Source organism: Acomys russatus, chromosome 11 (assembly GCF_903995435.1).
Source record: "Acomys russatus chromosome 11, mAcoRus1.1, whole genome shotgun sequence".
Classification (NCBI taxonomy): Eukaryota; Metazoa; Chordata; class Mammalia; order Rodentia; family Muridae; genus Acomys; species Acomys russatus.
This window is the reverse complement of record NC_067147.1, coordinates 3,430,434-3,458,138: the sequence shown is the minus strand read 5'-3', so window position 1 is coordinate 3,458,138 and position 27,705 is coordinate 3,430,434. Positions and strand designations below refer to the sequence as shown.

The window sequence follows — 27,705 nt, the reverse complement described above, 5'->3', positions numbered from 1 at the left end:
GCCTCACAGGGGTGACTAATTCCCCCAAACCACTAATAACGGGAAACACAATTACTGTTGTTTTAAATATATATCAAATACACACATTTTGCGACCATCTGAGCTCCAAAATTATCACGTGGTTGTGCTAAAATGACCCAATAAAATGGGCAAAATAAGTTCTATATTTTACTCAGTTATTGGAATTCCTAAGCAGTCCATTTTGTCTTTATCATTCCCTCTAAAATATGTGTTTTCTTGTGTTCATTAAATTCAAAGCTGGGACGTGTGCTTTTAAGACTTAAGTCACAAGCAGGACGAATCTAGGATACTTTAAGTTTCTATGGATTAATCTTCATTACAAATAAAAACATAATACAATGAACAACAAAGCCAGAGGATTTTAGGTAAACAATGCGAATGGAGTAGCCCTCCAGATAAGTCACATGACATCGTTATTGCTGCTAAGCCGGAAACCATGGGCACTCAAAGAGGAGTTGGTACAGATTGTCAACCCACCTTGATGGACCATATCACAGCATGCTTAGCCTGCAGCATCAAAGCGATAGCTTATAGTGTAGAAAAGAATGATTAAATGTGCCTCTCCCTGTCAGCTGCCGTCATTCCCTCACATGGTGGCAATGCACACTAAGAGAGCTGCACCTTTCGGTCCTATTTCTGGTCCGCTGTCTTGTTTGAAATGCTGACTTCCATCCATGGTCATTCATCTTCCCACAGTTAAATTCATAAACACATTGACGCCATTTTTCCACCAAGATTTCTTTTATTTTTATTGGATTTATGAATTTTAGTTTCTGCATGAGTGCATTGTCTGCACGTATATGTGTGTACCATGTAAGTGCATGTGCCTTGGAGGTCAGAAGAGGCCGTGGAATCTCCTGAAACAGGTCACTGTGTGTGGGCTGGCAATCAAACCCAGACTACCCTCAAGAAAAGCAAGTGCTCTTGAACACCGAGGCATCTCTCCAGCCCTGAGACTGTGTCTTATTTTGATTTTTAAAATTTATACAACATTGATTGCATTTCGATCAAGAAAGTACGCTGATGGTTTTGTGACAGTCTCAATTGTTATGTTCTGTGTGGACTAATGTGGGACGATTTTAACGTCAGTGAAGACTTCAAGATGAACCTTAGTCTTTAGCCTTGTCCAAACTATTTTTCTTGGTGGGATGGGCTTTATCCAGGGTCTCATACATTCTAGACAAGTGCTGTGACACTGGGTTATGTCCCAGCCCTTAAAATGTCACTAATTTGATTATATTCTGCAGTGAAAATTAAACTGGGTTTTGAGTTATTTAGAAGATTTATTTGAGTTATTTTATTTAGAATTATTTTAATTAGAAGATATGATAGCACTGCTTTCTGCCCTCTTTTTTTTTTTTTTTTTTTTTCTTTAATGCTCCCCTGCCCTGGGGCCTTTGGAATTAATTTGACTTTTCATGCTGTTTGCTTTTCAACCTGTTTGTTTGCTTGTTTGTTTGTTTTGGGCTTCAGGTTACTTCTGATATTTGGCTGTTGTCTCAGAGTGTCTAGTGGGATTTATGTGATTTTTCTCCCATAGAACTTATTACATGCCTTTTCCTTAATTTTTTCACTTCTCTTTTCCTTTCTCTGTCACTGATTTTTAAAAAAATTTTATCCAATCTTTTTGTTTCCAATGTACCCTACTGCCCACAGAATGCTTCTAATTTGCAGTTAGCCTAGTCTTTACACTTCTAATCTTAATTGTTATCACTTCAACATTTTCGTACTTTTCCAGGTCTGGCTGCTCTATGTAGTTGTGTTTTTCATATCAGTCACCTAGTTTTCTTTACTTCCGTAATTACTTGTTTATATTCATTTTGTAGTCCCCACCAGCGTACATTTTACCCCTAACATTGGGGTGTAAGTTCTTCCGTTAGCACATCTCCCAGCTTTCCATTTTAAATATTCGGGTCTTATTCTGGCTGTAGATTTTTACTATGAGCCTCACCTCACTAAGGGATGTTTGCTTGGTTGAGTCTGTTGACCTTATAACTTGTTCTTACAAAACGGTTCTTAGCGTTTTGTTTGAGTGACGGGATTTAGTATTTGTTTCACAGCTTGGCTTCCCTGTGTGAATTAAGTGTCCTGTGGTGCAGACCCTGAATTCTGTCTCCAGCACAGGTGAGTTCCTTCCTGGCCCAGAGCCACAGAAAATTAGCCAGTTTCCTTTTCTTTTTCCCTGGCTGTGGGCATCTATTTTCTTCTGCTGCTATTTATTTATATATAACAAAGTAGTTCTTTGAGAGTCAGGAATTTATGCAAGAGCCCTTCCTCTACCAGTCTGAAGTCTTATTACCTATTTTCACGTCGGTGTTAAAATATCAGGTCCCAGCAGAGAGGGCATGCATGCAGCCTGTCTAAAAGTCCGCTGGCTCACCGTGGCCTAAACGCCCACTGACATTTCTTGCTTTGATATCTTTCCTTGTTTCTGATCTCCTAGACACTATGTTCTGTGTTGTCCCAGGTCACTAGGCATCGATGTTATAATTTGTACTGACAGGAGGATTTATCTACATCGATAATGTTTAATACTATGCTGATAGTTTGCATGAGGCTTTAAAAAGAGATACTTTAAAAAAATGTAACTAGCTGATTCGTGTGTGTGTGTGTGTGTGTGTGTGTGTGTGTGTGTGTGTGTGATGACAAGGCACCGAATGTGAAGCTCAGAGGATGGCTCTGTGGAGTCTCTTCTTTCCATCCACCTTTAACAGGGTGCCAAGGGTTAAACAGACTATTGGATTTGCATCCTCAGGTGCAAGTGCCTTCACAGGAAGATTTTCACACGCTGCTTAAAGTTTACGGCTGGTGTATGATGGCTTCTCACTTGTAAGAAGGAACAATTATACCTCCCTCGTTTAAAAAAAATGAGCCATAAAGTGTGACTATGTTGAGTTTGTTTTATTAGGAACAATTATACCTCCCTCGTTGTTTAAAAAAAACGAGCCATAAAGTGTGACTATGTTGAGTTTGTTTTATTATCTATATTTTCTTGCTTGTTCTCAGGAGTGGAGGAGGTATTGGAGGAAAATATACCCCGAAGCACCTTAGAGTTAGCGCGACCCAGTTCTGTGTTTCATCCTGGGTCTTAGATCTCTGTTGAGTCTTCACTTGCTCGGGTTTTCCGTTTGATTCATCCATGTTGGGCTGTATCTCTGTCCCATTGGCTTTAGTATGCCTGTCTGACGATGCGAGGAGATTGTGGACGACAAAGCTTTCACCTTTAGCAGAGAAGAAGCTGAAGCCGAGAGTACTGTGTGTTTATTATCTGAAAGTGATGTGTGGACATGGGAGGGTTGTCATTGTGAGTGATGCCAGCTCAATTGCAGGTTACTCAGTTGTAATTAAGCCTTTTTAAAATAATGAATCATAATGGAGGCACTTCCTGCAATCATTCCTGACATTGTCCATCACCCTTTGTGAGCTTTCTCATCTTGATGTATAAAGTTCATGCCTTGTTTTAAGATGTCTTTATCTTCTTCCACCTCTCTACTCACTCCACAGAGAGACACAGTAATTCTCTTAAAGCTGTCCACGTGACTGTGACTGACTCACACTTGATATTATTTCTTCATGTGGGCATATAAAAGCATACATGGAAAAGAGAAAATGAATGAAACAAGCAATTGTTTTTAGAAACTTACACTGAAGGCCTAGGGGTGTGTGCTCTGTTGGTAGTGTGTGTTTGTTTCTGTCTAGCCATTAATAAGGACCTACCTGGCTTTGATCTCTGGAGATGTGCAACGGTTTTCTTTAGCTGTTGTTGGTTTTGTTTTTGGTTTTGTTTTTTTTTTTTTTTTTTTTTTTTGAGTCAGGCCATTCTTGACTTCTGTAAAACAAAGAGCTCTCAATTCTCCTGCCTCTGCCTCCAGAGTGCTGGGATGACAGGCACGTGCTACCACACCCTGACAAGATTGACCTATGCATGCAAGTTCCCCAGGCAACCACAGGACAGTGAAACAGCTCCGCTTCCATATTTCTGGGTCTCAGTCACTGATAAATTCTGCTCTTTGCAATTCCTGAACTTGTTTCCCAGGATCCTCAGGCTGTAAACCTGAATGCTGTAATGAGACCAGCCTTGTTTTTTCTTGCCCCATCGCAGAGAAGAAATGGGTGAGGCTCTCATAGTTCCCTCAAAAGACAGCACTAGCTGAGAAGGACACAGCATTAGTCCTGCCAGCCATCTGCCTGCATGTTGACTTCATTCTCATAGCAATGCAAAAATGTCACCCCAAGTCTCAAAACACAGACAAAACCGCGAGGTTCAGGGAGCTTAACTACACTGTCCCCGACAGCCCAGCTGGCAAGTGCTTGACTCAGGACCATAGCGAGCTCTCCATCCTTCATCTCTGGGTGGGGTTACCTCACCACTTCCTGCAATAAAAAGCATATTGAATTACTGGTAGGCCTCTGTGTCCGTGGGGCCTGCTTCTGTGTGTTCGAGCAATAAATGATCAGAAATGTTAGAGAAATGCTGGCTCTATACCAAAGCCTTGAATGTGGATGCATTTTTCTTGTTATTATCACACTATAGTATAGCTGTTTAAGCTGCTTTCACATTGCGCGTGCGTTATGAGTCACCTAGGGATCTGTCTTAAAGTGTACAGGGAGGATGTGCCTAGTGCTATGCAAATATTGTACTAATGTGCGTAAGGAACTTGAGCACTTCTAGCCTTTGCTGCTGGAGAGGAATTCTAGAACCAATGTCCTGAAACTGCAAGGGCCAGCTGTGTCATATGTTCACCTGTGGTCTCCAGAGTGCCTGGGTGGACCTGCCCTGCCCATCCTTTCCTTGGAGACAAGAGCTGTCCTTGAGTCTCATCTTGACCCTTGTTATCTCTTTGACTAGGTTAGACTGCCTTTGTATAATCAGACTGCAGTGGTAATTCCACCTGGATCCTTCATGGGGTGATTGTCAGGACCGACGGAAATGATGCACAGAAGCAGCGTGGGGACCAGAGTCTCTAGTAATACAGCTCCCTAGCAACCCTCTAAGTTGGGTGGGAGAATAAAAGAAGAAGGAGGCAGAACCTATTAGCAACACCAAAGATGGACCGAGAGTCTAGAATTTCAGAACCATGTGTGTGTGTGTGTGTGTGTGTGTGTGTGTGTGTGTGTGTGTTTGTGTGTGTGTGTATGAGAGTGCATGTGAGTGTATGTGTGTGGCATGTGCCTGTATGTGGTGTGTGTGTGTGTGTGTGTGTGTGTGTGTGTGTGTGTATGAGAGTGCATGTGAGTGTATGTGTGTGGCGTATGTCTGTATGTGGTGTGTGTGTGTGTGTGTGTGTGTGTGTGTGTGTGTGACTGACGTGGGGAATGCAGAATGTTTGTGCTTTGAGATACAGTAACCCTCCCCGCCTGTGGTCTCTGTCTCATAGCTCCATTCACCTGTGGTCATGCATGGCCAGGGATGAATCATTTCATTACTTTCAATGCTCTTACTCCTTTCAAGAGATAATAATCGGGGTTGGAGAGATGGTTCCACAGTCCAGAGCACTTTCTGCTCTTACAGAGGATCAGAGTCTTGTCCGCAGCATCCATGTCAGGGGGCCTCACAAGCACCTGTAAGTCCGTCCCCTCAGGTGCCAACACTCACATGCACATCCCCAGGCCCACACACATAATTAATAATAAAATCTTAGGAATGTTCAAGAGAGAATAACTGCACCAACCTAATTATTACAGTAAATTATTGTAGCCATTATATTTTTGGTAGCATTTGTTATTAAACTTGTGTCTAACTTAAGCACTCAAGTTTGTCATCAATGTGAATGTGCATGCAAAACATAATTCTCGAATAGTGTTTTGTATTATGTCTGATTTCAGATATTTACTGAGGGCATTGGAATATCCCCCCCCCATGGTTAAGGGAGGGGTACTGACTCAATTTAATGTGTTAAGGAGTCACAGGTCACAAAAATGTGGGCTACTATAATAGACATTTATATGTGAAAAATTCTGAATATGCTTTTTTTTTTTGTTGCATGTATGCATCCATCCTGAATGGCAGATGGCCACATACCTAACCACATATAAGTGGCAAGCATTAAAAGACATGGTGTCTCTGAAGAAAAAAACTGTGTCTGTTTGCCTTACTGTCTGGAACTATATCTGATAGACACTAACAGTTCAATAAATAATTATTACACACTGGAATAATAATTAGAAAACCTTTTTGTTTCTCCACACTCACTGACATTACACAGTAATTAAGGTAACAAAATACCCTGTATGACACCTGTGGTTTAAATTTATTGTCCTGGCACATGTATTATTTATTTGCCCTTTCACTCTCAAATGTCTTGGCCTTTCCATTGTTTATTGTGTGTGTGTGGCCTGTGCATGCATGTGTGTATGTGTGTGTGTTGTGTGTACATGTGGTGTGTACGTATGGTGTGTGTATGTGGCGTGTGTGTGCGTGCTTATTATTCCTGAACATGCTTGAATGGTCACTTACTCTACTGCCCAGAATCCCAGCTGTGCTACGTGCTAGTTGTGAGCCTGAGGTCACAGGGTTACTTTTTCACCTTCCAAGTGTGATGCTCATAATGATAGCTTTTTCAGTCAGTTGCTAATACAATAGAGTCACCGCGCTTCGAGCTTGCTGACTTAAAGCCCTCAGACACGTGGCTGGCCCCAGGAGAACAGAGAGTTACAGCGTGCTGCAGAGACCCGTTTTGTCCGTTTGTTCCTCCTCAAGTTGTCTGCTTATTTAGATGTGCCGGCCGCCTGCTGCTGGTGTTATGGGTAGGCGTCTATCCAAATCATACACAGTTCAGTTTCCAACGTTACATAAGAGAGAGTAAAGTAAAGCCTCTGTCTGCTTCTGCTTAGTTTGCCATGGAGAAGAAAGGCAGCGCACACCCGTTGTCCTCGCTCGTTCCTCCCTGGAAACTGAAGGCCTAGCAGCCAGGCATAACAGGTGGAGGCCGAGCCAGGCTCTGCATGTAGGGGCTCTCACAGGCAAGGTGTGCCCCTCCTTGTGCGAGAAGCTATCACTATGATGCTGCTCTGGCACTTCCCTGGCATCCCAGGGCTGTCAGAGTACCTATACTAAGGGACTTATGCACAGGCAGTGGAAATATACCATATGTGTGTTCTATATGTGTAATTATTTAAGAATTAAAAATATTTCGTGTGTGTGTGTGTGTGTGTGTGTGTGTGTGTGTGTGTGTACTTTGACCATTCCATCTCCCACTGTTCTCTCTGATCCTTTCCACACTCCTGCAGAGTGTGCCAGACTCTTTTGCCTCCCAGTGTGTGTGCCACACTGCAAACGATTAGGGATGCACAGATGTGCATGCGTGGAAGGCCGTTTTCTTAGGGAGAACAACTTATCAGTACCACGAATAATGTGACCTGCCTCCTCACACTTGCCCCATTAGCTGCCTTTAGGGCCTCAGGGAGGGGTGGGGCCTCATGCGCCTCTTTCTAGGCATGATAGAATATTAATGGTCCCATAGGTGCTGGGAATGTTGGAGGTAGAAAGGTTTAGTTTTTGTGACTTTTGATACAGGGTTTTGCATCCTAGGATGGCACAGAACTCATGATTTTTCTTCTGCCTCTGCCTTCCAATAGATAGGGTAGATGATGTACACTAATGAATTCGGCTATCTTCTTTTCCATCTGATTTTCCCTCCTGGCTTCATGGTTGGCAAGAGTGCATCATCAACGACAACCCTGGGGCTGCATCCTCAGTAGGCTGAGACCCAGCTTTCAGAGCTCCGTTTCACACAGCCTGGAAGATGATGCTCACAGCCGCTCATCAAGGGACTCACGGTTTTGAAAGACATCAGAAAACATCCTGTCCGTGTTAAAGAGCTCTGGCCCCAGGGGTCTGCACTCTGCTGTTCATCTCGTCAGCCTTTGGCACCCTTTAATTGCCCGTATCTGTGAGAGTGAGCTACAGCAAGCTTCCTCCACAGAGGCTCCGCACACAGGCCTCTTGTTTCAGGCTGGTTACAATGTGTACACTTAAAGCCAGACTTCCTTTCTTGTTCGGTTATTTCACAACTGCAATCTACTGTGTTCCTCTGCCGTCTCTTATCTTGTCTCCTGTCCCTGCTGATATTTATTCATGTGCAAACGCCCTAAGGCAATGGCTGGAAACCTCCTAACGCTGTAATCCTTTAAGATGGTTCATTTCTTGGTGACCGTGCGCCCCCCTTCCCCGCCCCGCCAACCATAAAAGTGTTTCATTGCTATTTCATAGCTGCAATTTTGCTACTGTTACAGAGCATAATGTCAATATCTGATCTGCTTGGCATCTGCAGAAAGGGTCATGCAACCTCAAAGGGGTCATGGCCCACAGGTTGTAAACCACTGCCATAAGGCCATCCATGAGTGTTGATCAGTTTGATAGACATTTGGCTGGTGAAATGGGTGATCCCTGTACTTGATGACATCACTTTCTCTGCAATGATGACACATGATGCTTCAGGCTTCGGTTTTGAGGCTACCTACCCGAGCACAACAGTTCCGAGATCTCAGGGCACACATGCAAAGTTGGCAAAGTTCCAGCTTTGCATTCGCCTATCAAATGAAGCAACAGGTTTGGCTATTATAACTGTGATGGCAGTGGCTCCTCCAGGAGGCCTGACAATGCTTCTGCCCATCCTGGCAATCGTGGGAGCCCCTGTGGCCTGCAGCTGCTGGCAACCGGGAGGCGCTTGGGTGTACAGGCCACCACTCAGGTAATCAGAAACAGGGAGGAGAAAAACTCAATGAAAGAGTATGCTTGCAGGTAGTTTATAAAACAAAAGAATTTCCTCAATGAAGTTCTTTTTTTTTTTTTTTTTTTAAACTTTTTCCTGCATCTTAGTTCCTTTTCTGCTACTGTGAAGAGATACCATGAGGAAGGCAAATTATATAGCAATTCATTGGAGGCTTGCTAACAGTTTCAGAGTGTAATTCATGACCATTATGTGGTGGTGGGGTATAGTTGCAAATGGACAGACATGACTGCAGGTGGACAGACATACATGGCTGCAGGTGGGTAGAAATGTCCGCAGCTGGACAGACATGGCTGCAGGTACACAGACATGGCTACAGGTGGACAGACAGACACTGACAGACAGACATGGCTGTGGAGCAGTGCTGAGAGGTTCCGTGTTGTGATAATAAGCACTGGGCAGAGATGGAGTGACACGGGCATACCAAACTCTAAAATCTACCCTCAGTTACGCACCTTCTGTAGTAAGGCTGCCACACCTCCTAATCCTTCCCGAACAGTTCCACCAACTGGGGACCAAGCATTCAGACATATGGGTCTCTGGGGGCCATTCTTACTGAAACCACCACCTTCCACACCCTGACCCCCACAGACCTGCCAGAGTACAAATATCTCCCCTGCCCTGGAAATAAGTAGTGACTGCTGTTGAGTGCTTGCAACCGCTTAATTGAAAAGCAAATTAGATGGCAAATTACTGGCAACTGTGGAGTCCTTTCCTATACTTCTGTCTGTTTATTTTAAGTAACTGGTCACTTGGCTTAGCAGCCCACCTCCTGAAGGGATACAATTCAACCAAAAGATCAAGTTCCCACCCAAGGTGGTTGCGAGGGTGGGGTGGGGTGGCCTCCTTGGAAAAGCTCGTATAACTTAGAAGGACACCAGGGTACAAACAAGGAAACCCAGCTCAGCATCAATGATTGACTAACCCATGGGCTGAAGGGAAGGCAAATCCTAGGGTTTAGCCTCCACCCCAGGGCAATAGAGTGAGAATTGCTTTGAACTGTTGGCCTGCCTAGAAGGTGTTAAATTCAACTTAAAGCACACCCAAGTCTGCAATACTATCACTCCAATGCTGAGCTCCTTCTCTTGGCAAAACTGTGCTGACGGCCTATTCAGAAAGAGTAACCGGAACTTAAGGACAACTGGCCTCTACAATTCCACCTCCATGATGCCTCTGCACTGGAAAGTCTCACCTGGCAGAGTTCCATCAGGTCAAACGGTCTCTATGAAGTTCTTTCGTTAAATGGTATTTTTTAAAGTGTGTGGAGTCTGGGCGGGGAAGCAAAATACATTGTGGGCCGCCTAGAACACCAGGAGAAACTTAGAGACTATGAAAATGTCTCCACCATTTTCTCCACAAGTTGAGTGACCTCTCCTCACACTTCTCCCATGAAACATGAGACCAGTACTTTCTGAGTAAGAACACTTAGCTGGCGTGTCCAAGGGCAGCATCTGTGTTAACAGCAGCGGTCTTATTTCCCACCTGGCTATATTAGGAATTCCCCTGGCACCTGGATTACTTTTCTCCTCTTGAAGAGGTGTACATTTCACACCCAGATAGGACTTGTACAGAAAATCTTGCAAACTGTCCAGGGTCATTGCTGCTGTTTCCTTATTTCCTGGAGCAGACTTAGAGCATGACACCACTCAGGTGGTTTTAATTATTAGGCTTTCTTAGTGGTATCTCTCTTGTATTTTTTCCCCTGAACTGTGCTCCTAGAGAATTGTGCCTAGCTATTGGGATGCTAGTAGAAGCAGTGCTCTTCTCATGAATGCTGAGGTGGAAAACACTCGCCATCTTCTAAAGCAGAGAGTGGCCCTTACATCCTTCCTCACCCCGGCTTAGTATTTTAATTTGAGATGATGTCCATCAGCAGGAAGTGGCCACTCTGTGCAGGTGCATCATTGGTTTGCATTTATATAAAGCTCAGAGCTATTAATTACGTTAAACAAAAGTGGGTCCCTTGGTTGACAGAGAAGCCATATGTTCCTTTGTTTATAGATTTCTGTGTTACTCCTCTGTCCTTTGTTAGGAAGCTCCACTTGTTCTTAGGTTGAAAAGCAAAGAATGAACAGAGTTGAGCAAATGTCCTTATACGGTGGAGCATCTTTCAGATATATGCTCAGGAGTGGTATAGATGGGTCTTTAGGTAGCCCTATTGCCAATTTTCTGGGAAAGCACCAGTATAATTTCCAAAGTGGTTTTACAAGTCTGCGTTCCAGAATCTGGAAACAACCTAGACATCCCTCAACCAAATGGGTAAAGAAACTGTGATACGTCCCCTGGATGGGGAGGCCTGGTGGCACTCAGAGGAAGGATAGCAAGTTACCAAGAAGAGACTCGATATTCTAAGAGCATATATAGGGGGAGGAGGTCTCCCTCAATCACAGACATAGGGGAGGGGAGAAGGGGGAAGTGGGAGGGAGGGAAGAATGGGAGGAAACAGGGAAAGGACTAACAATCGAGATGTAATATGAATAAAATAATAAAATGGAAAAAACTAATTAAAAAAAAAAGAAACCGTGATACGTTTACACAGTGGAATAGTATTCAGCAATCAAAAAGAAGGAAAGCTTGAAATTTGCAGGCAAATGGATAGAACTGAAAACAGTCATCCTGAGTGAGGTAACCCAGACCCAGAAAGACACACATACTCACTTATACATGGATATTAGGCCACCATAGATGTCCTCTGAGAGACTCTACCCAGTGGGGGATTATGACAGATGCTGAGACTCGAAGCTGGACTCTGGGCGAACAGTTGTATGGAAGAGCCGGGGAATGGAAGGAGGGGAGGGGTGTTGTCAGAAGCTCCATAAGGAGACTATCAGGGCTGGCGGATCTGGACCCAGGGGGGCTGCACAAACTGATGTGCCAACCAAGGACATTGCAAGAAGAGGACCTAGATGCCCTGTTCAAATGTAGCTGATGGACAGCTCATTCTCCATGTGGGAAAGCAGGACAGGAGAGCAGAGGACTGCCTCTGACTAGAACTCTGGCAGTGCCTATTTGACCACTGCCCCTTGGTGGAGAGGCCCTGTGGGAACACAGAGGAAGGGGATGCAGGCTGTCCGGATGAGACTTGATAGGCTTTGGTCACATGGATGGGAAGAGGACTCCACCTGTCAGAGGTCTAGGGGAGGGGAATAGGAAAGAGAAGGGAGCGAGTGTGGGCACAGGAAGATAAGAGTGAGGGGATTACAACTGGGATGTAATGTCAGTAACTTCTAATTTTAAAAAACAGATTAAAGCTGGGGGTGGTGGTCCACACCTTTAATCCCAGCACTCACGAGGCAGAGATAGGCAGATCACTGTGAGTTCAAGTCCAGCTTGATCTACAAACAAGTCCAGGATAGTCAAGGCTACACAGAGAAACGTTGTTTGGAAAGACCAAAAACCAAAACCAAACCAAAAGAAAACAAAAAAACCAAACCATACCAACCAACCAACCAACCAACCAACCAAAAAACGAGATTAAAAAAAAAAGAAAGAAAGAAAAGTAAGAAGTGAGGGCCTGCACAGAAAGGCATCTGTTGGCCTGTTGTTTGGGCAGGGGGATAGTCTATGATGGCAGGCGAGGCAAAGCAGGGAGGTGGAGGTGGCTGGTCACGCGTCAGGAAGACTTGATTGTGAACACTGGTACTCAGCTAGCCTACTGCTTTTCATCTTTCTTATTCATATTTAGCTCAGGTTTTTAGCCCCTGAGATACTGCCATTTACATTCAGGGTGGGTTGTTCCCCTTTGAGTGACACCTCTCTGGAAACGCCCTTCATAGAGATGCTGGAGGTGTGTCCCCTAGGTCACTCTAGATCTAGCCAATCTACCAATGGAGACTAAATGTCAAAAGTCTACACTTTCCCAGCTTCACACACAAACAGGTCACTTCAAGTTGTAATACTCCCCTCCCCACAATCTTATAATTAAAATAAAAATGTATTTAGTCTACCTTTAAAGGTTCCAATAATCTTTAACAGTCACAGCCCTGTCCCAACCCCAGGGCCTATAATATAGTCTTGCCTGAAACTCAAGACAATCTCTTAACTGTAAGCCCCTACGGAATTGAAAAAAAAAATAGTTCCAGTATGCAATGGCATGGGGCATAGTTTGGGCCATGGTTTGAGGGTCAGGCCACGGAGAAGGAAGGCATGGTGGCAAGATGGCTGGCCATATAATACACACAGGAAGCAGAGAGAGGGGAATGCTGGTACTGAATCTGCTTTCTCCCTTCTCCCCTTTTTATATTCTAGGACACCAGCCCATGGGATAGTGTCACCCACACGCAGCATAGATCTTGCCTCCTGAGATAACCTTCTCAAGGACTCATAGGCATGCCCAGAATGTGTTTCCTAGGTGATTTTTTTTTTCCGAGACAGGGTCTCTCTGTGTTAGCCGTGGCTGTCCTGGACTCGCTTTGTAGACCAGGCTGGCCTTGAACTCACAGCGATCCACCTGCCTCTGCCTCCCGAGTGCTGGGATTAGAGGTGTGTGCCACCATGCCTGGCTCCTAGGTGATTTTTAAATCCAGTCAAATTGATAATAAAGATTACCCATAGTCCCTGCTCTCGTGCACTGATGGCACCAGGGCAGCAGTGCCTCTCACTTCACTGAGATTGTCTTAGAGGGCTATACCATGCTGGTATGTCATGAGAGAGGGGCCACAGCAATTGAGATGCTTTGTGTAGGCTCAGCATCCTTAGCACATAGGAGAGTGTCACCTGGGACTTCTTACTCGAAACTGACTTGAGCAGTGGGAGCCTGGCGAGATGCTGGCCCTGGGTGCACCTGTAGGGAACTGGTGTGATGCTGGCCCTGGGTGCACCTGTAGGAGCCTGGTGTGATGCTGGCCCTGGGCGCACCTGTAGGAGCCTGTCGAGATGCTGGCCTTGGGAGCACCTGTAGGAGCCTGGTGAGATGCTGGCCCTGGGCGCACCTGCAGGAGCCTGGTGCGATGCTGGCCCTGGGCACTCCTGCTTAAGTTCGCTGTGCATCAGTAGAAGGGCTTCTCAGACTCCCTCCTCTGTTACTACTCAAAGCACAGTATTTCCAAAACACTTCTGTGTGAGAACAAAATAGTTCCCTCTTTTTAGAGGGCAAATATACTATGTTTTTAATTTTTGATCATATCAAATTTCTGAAAGCAACATCTTTGCTATTAGCATTGAATGCAGGAAATTCCATGAAACACATGAGCCAGAAAAGTGTAAGGCTTTATAAATTCTTTTTCTGTCTCTTCTTGTCCCTTCCTCCCTCACTCCCTCTATGTGTGTATGTGTGTGTGTGCAAGTGCACATACTTTTATTTATATTTTCTATATTCAACAATTTTGATTCTGTGAAGAGAATTACCAAGTTTCAATTTAAAACAATAAATGTAAAAGTTCTAGTGATAGATATTGGAAGAATCTACTGAGATTTTTCTCTGACCCATTCTGACCAATAACTTAATACATTGGATCCAACAGCTTGCAAATGAAAATATCCTGCTAAGATTTGGTCTAATGTTTTTTCTAGTTGCCTTGTGTGTAAATAATAGTCTGAGATTGAAAAAGGATTGACTATAGCAAATAATTAGACAAGGGCATGAGTCAAACTCTGCTTCCAGCCTTGACTCTGTGATCAGATTGGGATCCCGCTGCGTCTCATGGAGCGGGGACTGCCAGTTCATAGGCATGAGCTCTGGCAACTCTGTGCTGTGCCCTGGCCCTGAAGTGGCCTCATCAACTGAGAGAGACCAATAGGCTACAGCTACACACCTGAGTGTGGGTGAAGGCACCCTAGGGCTCTGTACAGCTGGACCTCCACTTAGGTGTTCAAGGGGCTGAGTTTGACAGTATCTGATAAGTCGTGGACTCTCAGAGACTAAGGTTCAGCCCCATAGCTGTGCTTGAAGTGAAAATTAGGACTCTGCAAAGACTGTGACAGTCATAGCAGTCTCTGATGCTTGGTTTTCTCCAACTGTGGTTTAGACGGGTTTCAGCCAGCAAGTACTTCTTCAGTGTCTCTTTGTTTTCTTCTGGATGGGAGAGGGGAGACATAGGAGCAGTTGGTCTGTAGAATCAACTAAACCCTAACCTGGATAAAGGGCACCACTGCTTGGTTCTCAGTGGTTGACATCTTGCCGAAGTTAGTGTGGGGGTATGGCAGAAGAAGGATCCATCCAATTCTGCCTATTTTAAAAAGAAAGATGCATCGGAAATTTTCAATAAGAAATCTTTTCATTTCTAAAGTTGTGCTCTATTTTGGAACCACTCCATAGACTAAGTAAGGTGGGCTTGCAGTCCACCGTGGCATGTTAGTCTATAAACTAGCTGAAGATTTGTCCCGTAACATGAAATTTTGTTTCTATTATAGATGCTCACTTTATATTGCATTAGTTCCTAATAAGTTTATGTTAAATTGAAACTATCATGAATAGAAAACACAATTAAAAAACCTAATCTATGGAATAGCATAGCTTAAGAACAGCAACCAGAGCAGTGGTCTTCGGCCTTCCTATAGCAACCAGAGCAGTGGTCCTCAGCCTTCCCATAGCAACCAGAGCAGTGATCCTCCGCCTTCCCATAGCAACCAGAGCAGTGGTCCTCCGCCTTCCCATAACAACCAGAGCAGTGGTCCTCAGCCTTCCCATAACAACCAGAGCAGTGGTCCTCAGCCTTCCTATAGCAACCAGAGCAGTGGTCCTCAGCCTTCCTATAGCAACGAGAGCAGTGGTCCTCAGCCTTCCTATAGCAACCAGAGCAGTGGTCCTCAGCCTTCCTATAGCAACGAGAGCAGTGGTCCTCAGCCTTCCTATAGCAACCAGAGCAGTGATCCTCTGCCTTCCCATAGCAACGAGAGCAGTGGTCCTCAGCCTTCCTATAGCAACCAGAGCAGTGGTCCTCAGCCTTCCCATAGCAACCAGAACAGTGGTCCTCGGCCTTCCCATAACAACCAGAGCAGTGGTCCTCAGCCTTCCCATAGCAACGAGAGCAGTGGTCCTCAGCCTTCCTATAGCAACCAGAGCAGTGGTCCTCGGCCTTCCCATAGCAACCAGAGCAGTGGTCCTCAGCCTTCCCATAGCAACCAGAACAGTGGTCCTCGGCCTTCCCATAACAACCAGAGCAGTGGTCCTCAGCCTTCCCATAGCAACGAGAGCAGTGGTCCTCAGCCTTCCTATAGCAACCAGAGCAGTGGTCCTCGGCCTTCCCATAGCAACCAGAGCAGTGGTCCTCGGCCTTCCCTTAACAACCAGAGCAGTGGTCCTCGGCCTTCCCATAGCAACCAGAGCAGTGGTCCTCGGCCTTCCTATAGCAACCAGAGCAGTGGTCTTCAACCTTCCTATAGCAACCAGAGCAGTGGTCCTTCGCCTTCCCATAACAACCAGAGCAGTGGTCCTCGGCCTTCCTATAGCAACCAGAGCAGAGGTCCTCGGCCTTCCTAAGGCTGTGACCCTTTAATACAGTTCCTCATGTGGTGACCCCCAACCATAACATTACTTTTTCGCTTCTTCATAATTGTAATTTTGATACTGCTATGAATTCTAATGTGAATATTTTTAGAGATAGAGGTTTGCCAAAGACATCACTACACACACGTTGAGAACTTCTAAACTGGGGTTTTGTTGTTTCCGTTTGTGACAATATAGCAGAATGGGAGCTGAATATCTGTGGATCACATGAGAAACCTGGGCATGTAGCTCAGAAAAAGATCAGTACTGAAAACCTGGTTTCTATTGAGTTTGTAGTCTCTCGTAGCCTCATGAAGTATAAAACAAGCAAGCAAACAAACACACAAACATCCAACACACAAGGACCTCATCGATCTCTGACTTTGTGCCTGGTTCTCTTCTATGGTCGGGGGGGGGGGGGGGGTTGTTAATGACTCAAGATGAGTTGGAATCTATTTGCAGCCAAGTTAAAATGGATGAAAATTAGTGCATTTTCCAGCATGCAATTAAAAGGATAAATGCACACAGAGGCTCTGGGTTCCCACTGAGCAATCTTTCTAACTCTGAGCCACAACTCTGCCGGCAGTGGTCCATTGACCAGATGAACAAGGCCCTTACTGTCACTAAAAAGGCCACTTTCCCTTAGCCGGGCATAAAGAGCAATGAACTTAGGCACTTTATATTGCATTTTCCTTGTGTTCTTTTTCATCACGCATTTTTAATAAACTTGAAGAGAAATAGAATGAGCACGTGTGGGGGAGATGGAGTTACCACGCAGCATATTAAAATCATCCACTCAAACCTTTTCCCTCTTATTTCACATTTTCCGCTGAGTATTTTTACAAGTTATGTTGTCCTTGAATTGTCAACAATTCTTGTGGGTTTTGCTTTCCTTCTTTAATAGCCCACGCACCACACATTTCAAAATGGATTCCAAACTCAACTTATGTCAACAGACGGTCAGAATTAAATTTGTGGGGGTTTAGCCACACAGCGCCTATGCCTACCAGCAAACACCCATCTGAGCAAAGCATCCTCTTTCTGCCTGTTTGCTTAGTAGTGTTTATACAGTTCAATCGATATTACTTTGCTTTTATATCATCGCTTTATAACAATGAAGGAAAGATGAAAATGAAGCTATTTTCTTCACAATGATGGTGACAGGGTCAGTAGTGAGTCTTTTCTATGTTTCACAGCACTCGGGGTTGTACTTTCCTACCTTTTCTTGGGCAGGGCCTGGGGTTGATGTGCCACTAATGTAATCAGTGTTCTCCTGACTGCTTTACTGAGTGGGAGGGTGCGTTGCCATGCAGGGAAAAAGAGAGACCCACACCTCTCCCTTCTGATGTCCTGTCATCTGCCAGGTGGGTGTTCCAGCGCGCTTGTGAGGGTGCAATCTGGATGGCCGACCCTTGTTGGGGTAACACACTTTCTTCTGTAGTGTTTGGCTGGAGTAGAGCAGTTATTATTTGGATTTCTTTCTTGCTAGTAGATTCTTTTGAGTCTCTTGTCCAGATAAAGCAGATCATTGTTAGGTCTTTGACTGTTCTATTCGCTGGAATTTCCTGGCTGCTGCCTCCTTTAGTTCAAGTGTAAAGATTTAGAAGGAAAATGATGCCAAGGAACCCCAGACCAACAAACAGGAGGCTAGAGCCATGGCTCTGTGCTTAAGAGCGCTGCTTGCTCTACAGAGAACCAGGTTTTGATTCCCAGCTCCAACACGGCAGCTTGTAACCTCGGCAACCTGAATCCTGGACCACCCACAAAGTCTGCTTCCGGTTCCTGCGGGCACTGCGCACGTGTGCTGCTCAGCCATGCATGAAGGCAAAACACCCAGACAAGTAAAATATTTTTTAAAACAAAGGTTTCCAAGCAACGTCAGTGCTCTGTTGCTCTTCAGAACTGCGAGCTGGAGCCACCGTTCTTCTTGTTGTTTCTGCCTGTTTGTTTCATGTTTAATGCCTGAAAATTTTAGGTGCGACAAATAAAAACAGAGAAATATCCTGTCTGATAGGGATAGAAATCTGTTCATGTTTGTTTAATATTAATTTTCCTAGCATTTTATTTTCCTCAGACTTTTAGGAAGATGAATTTAAACATAACCATCTTTTACAAAATGTTATTTATAATATTGTTTTTGTTTTGCATTTGTTTTTAATTTTGTTAGAGTTACATGAGCTGTTTTCAAGCAAGTACATAATGTACTTTGAGCCTGTCCCTAGGTTCTTTGCTATCTTTCCCCATCTCCCACCCACTTACCCATTAGTCCCTCTGCTCCCTTGACAGGATTGTACAACCTCTTGGCTTCTTTGTACTAAATTGTCATCCAAGTGCTCATGCCAAGAACGCAACACTGTTTTCACAAAAAGAAAATCTGTAGTGTTTTAAATAAATTTATAGTTTTTGTTGGGGTGAATTCATAGCTACCCTGGACACATTGTGCTGAGGGCCATATAATAGACATTTCTGAAACAATTGTTTTTTGTTATAAATATAATATTTGACTTCGTGTATCTATAAAGACCAGGTCTCACAAATGAGAAAAAACCTGCAACATTTGTTTCCTGAGACTAGCTTTTAATTCACTTATTATTACTCCAGTTGTATCTTTTTTTTTTTTTTTTTTTTTTTTTTTTTTTTTACAAACAGTATAATTTTGTTCTTCCTTATGGGTGAAAAAGTCCTAATGTGAGGATAAATTACATCTTCTCCATCCGTTCTTCTGTTAGCCTCATTTTAAAAGGCATTTTTGTGCCTTTGTGATCATTATCTGGATCTACAGTTTCTTCTAATGAGTCACTAAAGGTGCAATAAAATCACTTGTAGAGTGTGAGACAGCCCCTTGGTTGTTTGTGGATTTTTGTTGTTGTTGTTGTTTTTTCTTTCTGATATTTTCAAACAGGAACTGGAGAAGCCGGAAGCCAGAAGTTTAGTGTTTTTGAGTTCTTTGTACACTCCAGCGCTGCACCCTCTGCTAGAGGCTGTCTCGTCACTGGGTTGCTTCTTGCGTGAAGTTTCATCTGTCTACTGTTGGCTGTTTCTTGAGCAACTGAAGTCCCAATCAGAAAGTGCTTCCTCATACCTGTGGCTGATGTGTCGCGCCCCTTCCCCTCCTCTCCTTCCCCCTTTGCCACTCTCCTTAGCAGTTTCAGAGTATCAGAGCCTACATTAAGGTCTTTGATCCATTTCATGTTCATGTTCATAACGGGTGAGAGAGCAGGACCTACCTTTATTGTTCAATGCACAAATGTTCAGTTTCACCAGCATCAGTTGTTAAGGATGCTTCTTTTTCTTTGTTGTATAATTTAAGCATTCTTGTCAAAAATGATGGGATTGTAGCTGGTCTTATTTTCTATTTACTGATCTACATGTGTGTTTAGGTGCTGGTGCAAAGACATAAACATCTCCTACCTTAATATTCTTTATTTTTTCTCACTGGTGACTGTTGAATTATGATTACCTGAGAGTTTTGTTGTTTGTTGAGTTGAGAGCAATCTCATGTAGGCTAGGCTGGCCCTGAGACTATGCAGCTTACATTGGCATGGAAACCCTGACCCTCCTGCCTCCTCTGCCCGAGGGCTGTGATTACAGTGTGCTTCACTCCACCAGAGTCTTTATCTTTTTACAGCTGAACTATAAAAGACACTTCTGTGTGTATTTTGGTGGTGTCTTGTTATCTATATGATTCTGTGACACTGTCAGGTCATGCTGTGTGTCCTCACTGGCCTCTGGCCTCTGCCTTTATGAGACAGTCCTATATCTCTATGCTGTATTATCTGGGTTTACAGTCTCATTCTCTGATTCATTCATGGTGCAATAAAATCATATGGTAGTGTGTATGGCAGTGATTCACAGCAAGTTAGGAAGTCATGGCTCTTCCATAGTGTTCTATGGTATTGCCTTGCCATTTCTTCTGGGTAAATAGCTAAGCAGAGTGCTGTTGTTTAATAACAGCCTGATGAGTACTTTCTGTTTCTCCTCCTGTTGTTCTCCATCTCAGTAATAACCCACTCAGTAGCCAGCTATTGAACTAAGACGTTGGGTTTCTCCTTGCCCACCACCTGTCTCAGTGCCCTCCAGGCCACCACCATATTGTGTTGGAGCAATAGGATCCAAACTCACTCATCTGACTGCCCCCCCCCTTTCATACTCACTCCCTCTTAATGAGGGCCCACTTCCAATTGCTCAAAATCAATGCTAATAGCAGCCAAAATGACCCTTTACAACCATGAGTCCAAGTCATTGCGTGCCTTTGCTCACGAGCCTTCTAGGCCCTCCACAGTATTCTCAGAACAGATCCAAAATCTTCTTCTGGCCACAAATTTGGCATGTTCTGGCATTTTCTTCTTTATTATTTCTTCTGTGCTCACCTTCACTCCCTGAGTTCTGCTGGACTGGGCTGCTTGACCAGAAGGTTCCCAGCCCAAAGTCTCTGTCCTTGTCCTTGTAGCATGTTTTACTCCTTTACTTTACTGGGCATTCTATCTTTCCCTGACCACACAGATATGAAGTATTGATCACAAGGCCTCTCTCATCTTTTTCTTCTTTCCTCCCTGTGCTCATCCTCACTTGCTTTTGTGTTTTCACTTAACTTTTGTTTCTTACCCTTGGATGGCCACTATTCGCCTTGTGTCCAGATGTAAAGGGTCCCAATAAATGTAGGTTGCATAAAACAAAAATAATTTAATGGGGTAATGATTCTGCTGGCTCCAGTGTTTTCCATCACACACAATGTCATAGTAAATATCCTCAGTGCAATATCCTGTGACTTTTCAGTCATATGAACACAGTATCTGAAATATAGAGATCTTTATATCTAAGAGTTCCTTCTCATTACTAAGCAGTCACTCTGTCATTAGCCCATCTCCCATGAGGTTGTGCACAGGTCTGCTTACAGTCTGGGTTATGCTAAAACATTTTGGTCTTACCGTTCGCACAACTTTTCTCTTTACACTGATGGTTAGTTATATCCATTGTTGTTACCTTTGGGGAACTTTTGATTTTTTTTTTTCACTTCTAAATTCCAATGTCTGGTTTCTTGGAAGGGTCTTCTGTTTCTCCATGTATGAAGACAAGTTGAGGCCAAGCGTCCTTCACTAGTTTCCGCTTGCCATCATGGTAGAGAGGTGGATCAACAGTTGTTTTCTGTATCCTGTGCAGTGTGGGTCCTTGTTGTTTGGTGGCAGCCCCACTCCCCTCCAAACCAATCACAACACTCTTTTGTGCCCAGTCTTCCCTAAAGACTTCTGCCTTCCTTTTCGCTTCATTACTATATGAATAAAAAAATCCTCATTGAATAATCTCAGTGCCACTATCACTCACGGTGAGTGTCCTCACATGACCTCCTTTTTTACTCCTGCTTTGCTGGTACTTCTTGTATCTCCTATATTATGGCATTGGTCATAGTCTTTCTTCCATCATAAATTGTTATTGGCCACATCTTATCTAGTGAACTAGAGATATGTGCACTGAACACAAGGTCCATTTGTGATCTAATTCACCCAGTCCTCATCCACAACAGGAGTAAGTGTCTAACTCTTGTCTTTGTGCCTTTCTGATGTTCACCCTGGGTGGAGACTCCATTAGCTTTCCCTTTCCTGTAAGTGATCAGGTCATCTGGAAAAAGCAAATAACATCTGAGTTCTACTCTAGATGGTTTCAGCAATGTTTGATGTTTCACTTATATTTTCAAGGTTTGCAATAATTTTTTTAATGACGAATGTCTGTGAACCAGATATGTGGAACATTCAATGAAAAGAAAGCTTGTGTGCATAGGTATATTATTTTTTAATGGGGTTAATTCGTCTTTCAACTTTAGCTTATGACTAAATGCTATGACAAGTCTACACTTCTGGTAGTAAAATTTTAAATATGTCTGTCAATTCTTCTTTATTATTGAATCTCTGTATTTAGTATATGATTTGTTTTTAATATCTTACCTATTGAATTAGTAGTTGAGTTGCTATGATTTACTTTCAGAAATATATTCTACTCAGGTTTTGCTTCAATTATACTATAAGAATGTATTGCACTATGTGATTAAAATCCTGCTACTATTTTCTGTTTGTTATGTCTGGCTAGTTGCTTCCTGCACTTCTGTTTTTGGAGGTATGTATTTAGTTGCCATGTGAATGGGAAATACTTTAAATTAAACATGCTGTAGGTTTAGATGTCTTGCGTATTCTCTTCCACACCTAAACACTAGCTTCCATAGCATGTTCTCCATGCTCTTGTCTTTACCTCCAGTCAGGAAGGCCTGACTTACTTTGACCATTACTTATTTTAAGGATAACCAGCCCTAGGACCCAGTGCTGGGTCAGGCAGCCACCATCACTGCACCATGCCTCCTTGGTGCCCACATGTGATTGTCCTGTGCTTAACTCAAGCTTTGCAAATATTTCTTGATCCAATAGATGCTATTATATATGTCTTCAGTCCCCTTTAAAATGCGGAATGAAAATAAAATGAAATTAGATCATTTGCATCTCCCTTTAGCTTATGCTAATGGATCTCCTCTGAGGGTCTTAGCTGCTCCCTTCTGTTTCCCTTCCTTGAGCTAATCACAACTCCTATGAGTGTGTGTGCATGCATGCATTTGTGTGCATGTGTGTGTGTGCATGTGTGCGTGTGTGTGTGTGTGTGTGTGTGTGTGTGTATGTGTGTGTGTGTGTGTGTGTGTGTGTCCTCTCTACCCACCTTAAGCTGGTTACAACTGTGTGGTTTGCCTGGTTGGTTTTTATTGTGTTGTTGTTTTAAGATTATTTTCTATGGCTTTTCTCTGATTCTGAGTTTGACATTGTTGCTCTTTACGGGATCCGGCTATCTGGAAGCTTCCCATATTTTTTTTTTTCTGTCTTTGCCTTCTTCTCAGAATTTGATGACAGGTTATTGTAGCTACAGTGAGAAAATATAGTAATTTAATATCAGTGGTTGTATTTTAATGCATATGTTTAGTTTTTAAGCTCACTTATTTCCAGACTTGTATGTAGAGAGAAATTAAATTTATGTCACTCTTGGTGAGGAGTATTTTACATTATATTTTTATGTGAGTCTCCTCCTGTTCTCCCACTGTCTCAATAAAAATAAAACAAAATGTAAAGCACTGTTGCTTTAGTTTTATGTGCTGTAATAAAATTGAAAGAAAAGATATACAATACCCCTCAAACAAAAAACCGAAGTGACCAGGAACTGCAACTACCCAGCATTGGGTATATGGCACACAGAGGCAGCCCTGGGCACGTAAGCACACAGAGGCAGCACTGGGCATGTGAGCACATAGAGGCAGCACTGGGCATGTGAGCACATAGAGGCAGCACTGGGTATATGAACACACAGAGGCAGCCCTGGGCATGTGAGCACACAGAGGCAGCCCTGGGCATGTGAGCACACAGAGGCAGCACTGGGCATGTGAGCACACAGAGGCAGCACTGGGCATGTGAGCACACAGAGGCAGCACTGGGTATATGAATACACAGAGGCAGCACTGGGTACATGAGCACACAGAGGCAGCACTGGGTATGTGAACACACAGAGGCAGCACTGGATATGTGAGCACACAGAGGCCTGGAGCCCTAGTGTTGTGATTCACGTTACCGTCTCGCCAGCAAGAACGACGCTGCACACACAGGATCCTTCTGCAGTAAAGCTTTAATGCGTCTTAAGAGGGAGAGCATAAGCTTACGACAAGTAAAATGGAGACCCCAAACAGCAGAAGAAAAACCCATCCCTTATATAGGAAACTGTTCTCCGCTTAGGATGTGTCCAGTCCCTGATTGGCTGTTACTCATCAGGCGATATGACGCCACGGAGAGGCAGAGCACAACAGTGGAAAGTTCCTTCGCACATGCGCAGATTACTTGTTTACCAGTTTGGGACACAGGATGGTCAGCGCCATCTTGTAATGGCGAATGTGAGTGCGGCCTCTCACATAGTGTGACCCATGGTTTAGCTGTGTGTGGCCTGCGATCTGGGAATAATTTCTGAATGCTAAAACTAGATCTAAATAAAACATGGTGACATAAAGAACTGTATTGGGTCCTCGTTTCAATGTTCATGAATGAAGCATCATCCAAACCCAGTCACGGAGCTTCGCTTTGCTGTTACCAACAGTTTGCCACTTCGTTTGCACTGCAAAGACAAGCTAAAATAAGGCCTGCAAGCTAAAGCTATTTACTATCAGGCGTTATGCTGAAAATCTTGGCCACTCTCTGAACTACACAGTATTATCTTTGTAGTAGTTCATGTGAGCCTCATAAAAATCATCAAAATTTCATTGATTTCTCTTCCCAATGACTAGTACATTTCTTACTGCTAGGTGGACGTGACATCCAGACACAGCTACTTCTGCCTACTGAAGCTAACTTCACCTTCACAAAATACCCAGAGAGCGAAACACACACATTTGCAAAGGGTGATTTTTTTCCCCCTGTGAATAATGATATTTGAGTAGCTGGTTTTAAAAATAATAAAAACGATCCATTTTGCTGATCAGTTGATTCCAGGTGCTCACTAAAGCATAGACATGGGAACACAGAGTCTTATCTATGAGAGTGTCACAGTGTGCCCTTCACGCCTCTGCTCATGTTCCCTGAAGGAACACCGAGCTGCGGACTCTGGTGACTGCCCTTCACTTAATCCCTTCCTGGTCATGGAACAACTGGGCAGATTCGGTAGCTACTGTCCTATTTCAGGAACGGGTCACTCAGATCCATTTTGACAGAGATAGGGATTTAGAAATAAGGAGAAAAATTTTATATATTCATATATATATATATATATTGCTCTATTGACTCACAAATGTTCCTGTTTGATGCTGTTCAGTCCTGGTTTCACCCTTTGGTTGGTTTTCCTCCCTCCTCCTTGGTCCATTGTCCTATTGGTGTGCTGTTTCTGATGGCTCCCTTCATTTACGTTTCCTTTGCTTGGTTCTGTTTGCTTCTCCATCGCTGTCTCCTATTGGCTAAGGTCTTGGTCGAACCTGGCACACTGCGGGAACTCGTCAAGTGTTACCATCTGGATACTTGGACTCCATTTCTACCCCTTTGTCCTTTCTTCAGCCTGCGTGTCATTTCCCACCCTCCGCTCAGAGGCCTTAGAAGGTGCACTCCACACTGACAGAACTGCACTCCCGCCTGGGAGAGAGCTCTAGGTCCCAGAGGCTGTGTTAGTGAAGAGAAGAGAAACATCAGGAACAGGAGTGGGTGTCTCTGCAAACACGCCTCCTCCGGCTCTCCTCTGCCTCCAGGCATCATTATGTTTGTCTGCATATCATTACAAGTGTTTTCTCGGGCTTCTTCGCATCATATGAAGGAGGTAGCTAAAATACAGGGCACTGGTGATGTTGCAGGGACAGTGCCATGCTGTGCAGTCAATAATCTGGTTACCGTTGAGGATGTTCACCTGGGACGTTTATGTTCCACCACCTCACGGATGTGTAAGTGGAGCCTGGCTGTACTAGTCACCCAACCGTAGTCACAGGCAGAGAGCGGGACAGCTGTGTTCCAAGCCGGTACAGTAGTCCACCAAGGCAACTTTGGAAGCCCAAGGCTCAGCTTAGGACTGAGTTCCAGGAGGGAATGGATTTTTCTTGCATCCTGGGTAACGCAGGAGGCTGTCGTTGACGTGTTCTTATCATACAGGAGACACTGGCTGTGAAAGGAGGCAGCGTGAGGGGAGATGAGGTTTTGGAATATTTTTTATTCTGTTTGACAGTGAGGTCAGTGGGCCACAGGCCGTGGTCAGAGGACAGCTGCACCCACTGGCTACATTAATTCCCCTGATTACTGCAGCCTGCCGAGTCGTAGTAATAAAACAACAACAAATAGATGATTTGAATACTCCACATACAGATGTTCACTTTACTGTGTAGAATTACTATTTTATATTCCTCCAAATTCTATTGCTTCAGCTCATGAAGTGTTTCATGCTGTGGTTTTGGTCCTGTTTGTAAGAGAGTTTTGTTTATTAAAACAACTGTGATTATGGGCCTCTGGGAATAAGTATTCTGTCACCTCCATATGTTTGTCCTATAATTTTGACACCTTTCTGTCTTAGATCAGGCTAAAGTATTAGATCATCCTATGGTATTTCTGCAATGATACATAGACTGGGCAGTGTCTTTTTTTTTAAAGACATTTTTTCTCATGTTTTGAACTCTGGGAGCCTAAGGCTAAGGTGTCCAGCTTTGGCCTCTAGTGATGGTCTCTCAGCTGCACTCCCACACAGGAGGCAGAAGGACAAGGGAGGAAGGATGGAATCTTCTGAGCACGGCAGGATGCTGCTTCTTTAGCTGACCGAGTAAACACTGAGATGTGCAAGTTTCCCATCTCCCAAAGGCTTCCTGTCTTAGCCTTTCTACACATGAAGTGGCACAGGGAAGGGTAAGCGGAAGAGAACCTTATTTATGGGGAGAGCAACTTGACCAAGGTAGAGGGTGACTATGTGGGTGATAATCCAAACCAAGAAAAAGAAGAAGGAGAAGATGAGGAAGAAGAGGAAGGAGGAGGAGAGAGGAGGAGCTCTGAGCTCCTGAAGATAAAGCAAACAGTATTCTTTATCAATAGCAGAGAAAGCATCAGGGAAGTGATCTCGAAGATGACATGCAATCCAACCACCTTGGTGAGACCCTAGATGGCTTTGAGCCTTGCTTGTCACTTCAATTTTTTTAAGGTATAGAAATAACTGCCTTGTCTTCCTACTGGGGTTTTGGTGGGATGGAGTGAAATGTTACATCTGAAGATGCTCTGAACAGAATTAAATTGTTTTAAGTATAAATTTTCATTGTTTGGGGCTGGGGAGAAAGCACCGTTTAAAAAAGTGCTTGCTGAGCCGGGGGTAGTGGTGCATGCCTGTAATCCCAGCACTCAGGGAAGCAGAGGCAGGCAGATCTCTGTGCATTTGAGGCTAGCTTGGTCTACAAAGTGAGTTCAAGACAGCCATGGCTACACAGAGAAACCCTGTCTTGAAAAATAAAAATAAAAACAAAACAAAACAAAACAAAAAAAACAAACAAAAAAAAGCAAGAGAGCAAGCAAGCAAGAAAGAAGGAAGAAAGGAAGGAAAGAGAAGGAAATTGCTTGTTGTCCCAACATGAGAACTGAGTCAGAACCCAGAGAAAAAAGCTGGGTGCATTGGCTTGCATTTACAATCTCAGGGCCAGAGAAGCTGATGGGTCTCCAGGAAGCACTGATTTAATTAACCAGTTCTTGCTGGTTAGAGACCCTGTCTCAAATAAGCAAACATCCTAAAATAAAAACAAACAAACAAAATAAATGTGGACAGCTGATCCCAAGGAACACCACCAGCGGTGTTATTCTCTGACCTCCAGAAGGGCGTCCCTGGAAAGGCAGGCCGACAGCCATTTCCTTTCCCACGTGTGCCTCCATCATAGAGAACAGCGGAGCACAAGGCTGTGGTACGGAAAAGAGAGGGGAATGCTAATTGAACAAACACTAGCAAATGTGTGCACTGGCATTCTGACAAGCAGGTGCACCCGCACACACAGGGGCACGCATAACATACACACAC

The 27,705-nt window shown here is 43.9% G+C and overlaps 1 protein-coding gene across 1 annotated transcript in view; it reads left to right on the top strand.

The window, feature by feature from the left end:
* Slc9a2 (solute carrier family 9 member A2) overlaps positions 1-27,705 on the top strand; it is an 81,872-nt gene that overhangs the window by 5,739 nt on the left and 48,428 nt on the right. The gene's annotated exons all lie outside the window — the stretch shown is intronic.